At 36.7% G+C, this 7,428-nt stretch overlaps 1 pseudogene; it reads right to left on the reverse strand.

Moving 5' to 3' along the window:
• Nucleotides 1-1,070: 1,070 nt before the first annotated feature.
• LOC788467 (heterogeneous nuclear ribonucleoprotein A3-like) lies at nt 1,071-3,079 on the reverse strand (annotated as a pseudogene).
• Between the last annotated feature and the right edge of the window lie 4,349 nt (nt 3,080-7,428).

The raw sequence follows: 7,428 nt of genomic DNA on the forward strand, positions 1-7,428 counted from the left end.
TAAAGAAAACTGAGCGCTTAAGAATTGATGCTTTTGACCTGTGGTGTTGGAGAAGACTCTTTAGAGTCCCTTGGACAGCAAGGAGATCCAACCAGTCCATCCTAAAGGAAATCAGTCCTGAATATTCATTGGAAGGACTGATGCTGAAGCTGAAGCTCTAACACTTTGGCCACCTGATGGGAAGAACTGACTCCTTGGAAAAGACCCTGATGCTGGGAAAGATTCAAGGTAGAAGGAGAGGGGGATGACAAAGGATAAGATGGTTGGATGGCATCACCAACTCAATGGATATGAGTTTGAGCGAGCTCCAGGAGTTGGTGATGGACAGGGAAGCCTGGTGTGCTGTAGTCCATGGGGTCACAAAGAGTCAGACACGACTGAGTGACTAAACTGAAGTACTTCATTTTTTTTTTTAAATTTTGAGATTTTTCATTTGAAGGTAAATCTTAATGCTATTCAATTCACAAATACGCTAATTTAAAGACCCAATTCTATTGTCTAAAACACACATTGCAAACATACAAATATTGATTCTCTCCACATGTCAGAGCCATTCATTTCATGGTTTGGAAATGGGGAGAATAGATTCCCCTTAAACTGCAAGTCAGCAGGTGTTTCTTTACAGTTAACTTTAGCAAAATTCATACAAAATAGTAATTAACAATGATCTTCTTTACTTGTTAACTCACAAGGAGACACCTTCAAAACTGCATTTTATTAAAGTTTCTGTACTGAAACGTAGAAAAACTGAACTACACAAATATTGAAAAGTTAAAAATTCCTTAATTTTTTATTCCTGGTACCACTACCACAATTTACAGAGCAATATACCTGATGTAATGAAAAGAAAACAGACAAAGGTACAACAGATAAAAGACCTCAGGAATGTACATCTAATTGACACTACATTGCATTAATCAATAGCTGCACTTTTTGCAAACTGTGGCTATGACAGTCCTGAACAAGAAGGGTTTCCTGTTTAAGCTGCAGTAACTTTTCTCACTATGGATCATTCTTCCTTCTGTGGCAGATTTTTACAGTTCCTCTAATGCATTTGGGACGATTGTCTCAAAGTAACCCGCAGCTTTCCTGACAACACCTTGCTCTCTCTCCTGCTAAGAACTGTAGCCCTTTTCTTCTGAGTTTTTAGAAACTTCTGCTACCATATCCATCACTTCCACCACCAGATCCATAACCACCACCATAGGGACTGCCCGAGCTTCTTCCACCAAAACTACCCCCTTTCATGGATCCATAATTTGATTGCTGTTGTCCACTATAATTTCCAAAATCATTATAGTTTCCACCACCACCATCAGATCAGATCAGATCAGTTGCTCAGTCGTGTCCGACTCTTTGCTACCCCATGAATCGCAGCACGCCAGGCCTCCCTGTCCATCACCAACTCCCGGACTTCACTCAGACTCACGTCCATCGAGTCAGTGATGCCATCCAGCCATCTCATCCTCTATCGTCCCCTTCTCCTCCTGCACCCAATCCCTCCCTGCATCAGAGTCTTTTCCAATGAGTCAACTCTTCGCATGAGGTGGCCAAAGTACTGGAGTTTCAGCTTTAGCATCATTCCTTCCAAAGAAATCCCAGGGCTGATCTCCTTCAGAATGGACTGGTTGGATCTCCTTACAGTCCAAGGGATTCTCAAGAGTCTTCTCCAACACCACAGTTCAAAAGCATCAATTCTTCGGTGCTCAGCCTTCTTCACAGTCCAACTCTCACATCCATATGTGACCACTGGAAAAACCATAGCCTTGACTAGATGAACCTTCGTTGGCAAAGTAATGTTTCTGCTTTTGAATATGCTATCACTGTTTCCACTGTTTCCCCATCTATTTCCCATGAAGTGGTGGGACTGGATGCCATGATCTTCATTTTCTGAATGTTGAGCTTTAAGCCAGCTTTTTCACTCTCCACTTTCACTTTCATCAAGAGGCTTTGAGTTCCTCTTCACTTTCTGCCATAAGGGTGGCGTCATCTGCATATCTGAGGTTATTGATATTTCTCCCAGCAATCTTGATTCCAGTTTGTGTTTCTTCCAGTCCAGCGTTTCTCATGATGTACTCTGCATATAAGTTAAAAGAAATAGAAAAGAAATGCAAAAAAAAAAAAAAAACCACCACCATAGTTACCTCCTAAATTTCCTCCTTCATTGTAACCATCATATCCTCCAACACCGCCACCATATCCACCACCTTGGTTTCCACCGCCACCGTAGCCTCCTCTACTGCTATAACCAGGACCACCACCATAGTTGCCAGCATCCCCTCCATCCATTATGTCCACCATCACCTCCTCCACAACTCCCTCTGCTGCTACCACCTCCACCACCATAGCCTCCTCTTCCACCAAAGTTTCCACCACAGCCAAAGTTACCTCCACCACCTCCAGAGTTTCCTCCACCACCTCCAAAGTTTCCTCCACGACCCATAAAGTTGCCAGATCCACCTCCACGACCTCTTTGTGATCCAGCAGATTGCATCTCTTGTTTAGAAAGGGCCCTTTTCACTTCACAGTTATGCCCATTAATAGTGTGGTATTTATGAACAATTTTATCAACTGTATCATGATCATCAAAAGTTACAAAAGCAAATCCTCTCTTTTTCCCACTCTGCCTGTCTTCCATAACTTCTATGGTTTCAATCTTGCTGTACTTTTCAAAGTAGTCTCTCAAATTATATTCTTCTGTATCTTCTTTAATACCACCAACAAAAATTTTCTTCACCGTTAGATGTGCACCAGGCTTTACGGAATCCTGTCTAGAAACAGCTCTCTTTGGTTCCACTACACGCCTATCAACCTTGTGCAGTCGAGCACACCTTGCTGCATCCACTTCTTCAACACAGGAGTGAGTCACAACACCAAAGCCCCTGGAACGTTTTGTTTGGGGGTCTCTCATCACCACACAATCTGCAAGTGTGCCCCATTTCTCAACATCATTCTCTTAAGCTATCATCTGTAGTTTCAAAGCTCAGACCACCAATAAACAGCTTTCTCAACTGCTCTGGTTCCTTGGGATCATGACCCTCCATTTTGAGACCAGACTCGCCTCTTCCAACTTGAGTTCAATATGGGACCCTGAAGTACTTCAGAATTATTCCTATAAGTAGGAAAAAAGAGAACAACAAAACGCTGAAATCTTATCATCTGCTAACTTGAATAAAAGGATCTTGTCTTCTTTAAGTAGACTCTGTCGTTTTCAAATCAGTAAACATTCTGAAGATCCCAAGTTTTTCTCAGATCCCTCTTGATAAGCCTTCTTTATTTTCTCTACTTAGCAGTGCAGAAAGACGCAAGACCCAAGATCACTGAACCTAATATCCAGAACCCAAATTTAAGGGGATTAGTGACAACTGACATGGCCTAGGGGTTCCCTCATGGCGCAGTGGTATAGAATCTGCCTGCAATGCAGGAGACCAGGGTTCAGTCCCTGGGTGGAGAAGATCCTGAAAAAGGAGATGGCAACTCACTCCAGTATTGTTGCTTGGGAAATCGCATGGACAGAGGATCCTGGCAGACTACAGTCCATTGGGTCACAAAAGACTTGGACACAACTTACTGACTAAATGACAACAAGAAAGAACTATATTTAATCTTGCAATAAACTATAATGGAAAATAAAAAGAAAGAATTGCTCTTACACTAGGAATTGCTTTTACATGTACATATATAGATGCCTTAATTATTAACTTGTTTAATCTTTCTGACAACAAAATAGGTGTAATCACTGTATACATGAGGAAATTGGGCATATTGGTTTAGTAACTTGTCCAAAGTCATAGAGTTACTACCTATGTCGATTCGATCCCTGGGTTTGGAAGATCCCCGTAGGAGGGAATGGCAACCCACTCCAGTAATTTTGCCTGGAGAATCCCATGGACAGGACTACAGTCCGTGGGGTGGCAAAGAGTCAGGCAAAACTGAAGTGACTTCCCACACATGTACAAGAGAGAGTCTTCGGTCATATTTTTAGCCAGCTACCACTACTGTTTTCCTAGCAAACAATATCAGTGCTGTCAGCACACCAGCCACCTCATGAAAACCTTGGAAGGAGATTAAAATGATTTTTTTTTTTTTACATCTGAATCTGACTCTAATGTGCTGTTACTTAGCAATTTGTAACATTTTACAGATTCATGGCTTGGAAGACTGACTGGTCCAGGCTCTCAGTGTTTTACTAAATCATCTCAATAGCCTCTCAGTGAGTTTCCTGCTTCCTTCTTTTTATCCTTTGTTTCCTCCACACGATATACTAAATTATTATTAACTCTGAGTGCATTTTAATTATTTTTACCTTAATCTACCATTCCTAATTGATTCACTATTTTCACAGGCTATTTATCAATCATGTAAATTCCTGTATAATTCCTTATACTTTCTTATTAGCATGGAGTCAAGATGGTGCTGAATGCATTGCGTTAGAATTCCACTTCATCCAACTGCTGGATATGTGATTAAAGACACATTTCTTCTTTAGCAACATGATGATAGTAATACATCCTTTTAGGTTTGATGAGGATTCCTTGAGATTAAATGGGGTAGTCTGTCAAACCCCCAGCATGCAGTCAATTACTGAGTAGGCCTTGAACATTGGTTCTTTAACTTTCTTAGTTTTGAGCCATTTCTTCTGAAAATTCTAAATTTCCTTATGGTAAAAATGAACAATATTGGTAGCAGCATTATTCTTTCTTTCATGCACATGTTTTAAATATTAATGTCAAATTTATGGATAGTTTCTTTTATGGCTTTGTACTTTATATCTTTCAAAGTTCTTCTATACTCCAAGATTGCAAGTGTATTTTTTGAATGCTTTTGTAGTTGTATTTTAGACACATTATGTTTTAATGACGTATAGTTGATTTACAATGTTGTGTTAGTTTCTGGTATTCAGCAAAGTGATTCAGTTATACACACGTATTCTTTTTCATTTTCTTTTCCATTATGGTTTATTATAGGATATTGAATATAGTCCTTTGTGCAACATGATAGGACCTTATTGTTTATCCATTCTCTATATACAATATAATAGCTTGCATCTACTACTCCCAAACTCCCAATCCACTGTTGGCAACCACAGGTCTGAACTCAATAGACGTTTATGTTTTCCATCTACCTCAAATATATGTTGCTTTTTGTCTTGGCACCAAGTTAGGAATCTAACCATTTTTTTTCATCTGCATTTGTTCAGTCCTGTTCTCAGTAGTTTGGAATGCCCCTTAACTATGTATTCTGTTCTCTTCCATTTCTATATGTATATTAAGATATCAGTGTCATACAATTCTAATTGTTATATTTTTATAACATATTTTAAAATTTGATAGTGTAAATTCTCTTTCCTCCTTTTGATATAATGCTTTTTGGCTAATTTTGTATCTTTTCTGAGAACTAAACTGTCAAGTTTCATTTAAAAATCTTTTTAGGCTTTGATTTATTGCATTTATCTTGAAACCTATTTAGTGAAGAATAAATACTTTTAGTAAATTTTATTTCCATTTAGAATAAGATATGTTCCTATAACTAATTATATCTTATTTTATATCTTATGGTAATATTTTTATTATGGATATTGCACATTTGCATTGGTTTTATTCCTAGATATTTTCTGTCATTTTCAATTATGACTAATCCTTTTTTCTTTACATTTTCTAAACTTTCTATTGCTGATGTTTTGATAGGTATGCCTCATCAAGTAAGAAAAATTCTTCTTGTATTACATACTTTCCAAAAAAAAAATCATAAATAGGAGTCATTTTTAATAAATGGGCCTTTTGCTTTTATTAAAATGATTTTGTGTTTTTTCTGTTTGATTCTTTAAAAAGTAAATTGCATTAAAATATTGTATAGTACGCTGCTATATTTATTAACTTTTAAAAGAAGTTTTGCAGTGACACTTAAAAGTAAATTTGGCCTATGGTTTTACTTTTTATGCCATGCTTGTCTAGTTTAGGTATCAAAGTTTTAAAATTATCTTAGAAGGACACAGAAAGATTTCTCTATTTTTTCCCCCAATGCTTTGGAAGTTTATCTCTAAAATTTTCTAAGATTTCTAAAATCTATAAAAAACTATTCCTTGTATATCCTAAATTCTATTTTAACTAGGTATCTTGTATTTGTTAAATCTGGCAGCCATAGCTTAGAACAAATCTGGCAACTATAACTTTATTTGCTAAATCTGGCAACCATAATAAACACTTCATAAATATGAGTGGCTCTATGATTTTACTGCTTTGAAATCAGAGTATTTTGCCTGCTGAGATTTCTTTTAACAGCTAAACACTGGTAAATTTTAATGAATGTTCTCTTGGGTACAAAGTTCTTTATATATTCATTATTTATAAAACTAATTTTGAGAATTGTCTGAGCTATTGAATTCTAAATAGCTATAAATATTTTCAGTTTACTTTATCTGTCCATTTATAAGCAAGATATTAAAATCTTTATGTGCATTTATTAATTTCACTTATATTTCTTTTTTTTTTTTTTTAATTTTTTATTCCTTTATTTCTCATGTGTTCCCCATCCTGAACCCTCCTCCCTCCTCCCTCCCCATACCGTCCCTCTGGGTCGTCCCAGTGCACCAGCCCCAAGCTTCCATTTTTGTTCTATATAATTTTTCTGTTAAGGTAAAGTTTAGAGCGTATATTATTTTTATATTGTTACTTTCATCACTAGATAGAGTCATTTTTTCCTTTTCATACTTTGTCTTTATTTCTATTATGCCTACTACTAACATTTTTACATCTGCTTTCTGTTTGTTAGCAATTTTCTCCATTATTTTTCTTTTCAAATATTTTTATGTCATATTGTTTTAGATAAATCTTTTATAAATATGATGTATTTAGAAATATATTTTATTTTTACCCAATTTGAAAAAATCTCTGACTTTCATTAAATAGCAGCACACATCTCATTTATATTATTATTTTTTTCCATTCTTTGTTTTTTTCTTTTTAATTTTTTAATTATTATTATTAGTTTTTTTTTTTTTTACTTTACAATATTGTATTGGTTTTGCCATACATTGAAATGAATCCATCATGGGTGTACATGTCTTCCCCATTCTGAACCCCCCTCCCACCTCCCTCCCCATCCCATCCCTCTGGGTCATCCCAGTGCACCAGCCCCGAGCACCCTGTATCATGCATCGAACCTGGACTTGGCCCACTTTTTGATTGGGTCATTTGTTTTTCTTGAGTTGAGCTGCAGGAGTTGCTTATATATTTTTGAGATTAATTCTTTGTCTGTTGCTTTGTTTGCTACTATTTTCTCCTATTCTGAAGGCTGTCTTTTCACCTTACTTACAGTTTCCTTTGTTGTGCAGAAGCTTTTAATTAGGTCCCATTTATTTATTTTTGCTTTTATTTCTAATATTTTGGGAGGTGGGTCATAGAGGATCCTGATGTGGTTTATGTTGGA

This window comes from Bos taurus, chromosome 2 (genome assembly GCF_002263795.3).
Source record: "Bos taurus isolate L1 Dominette 01449 registration number 42190680 breed Hereford chromosome 2, ARS-UCD2.0, whole genome shotgun sequence".
Lineage (NCBI taxonomy): Eukaryota > Metazoa > Chordata > Mammalia > Artiodactyla > Bovidae > Bos > Bos taurus.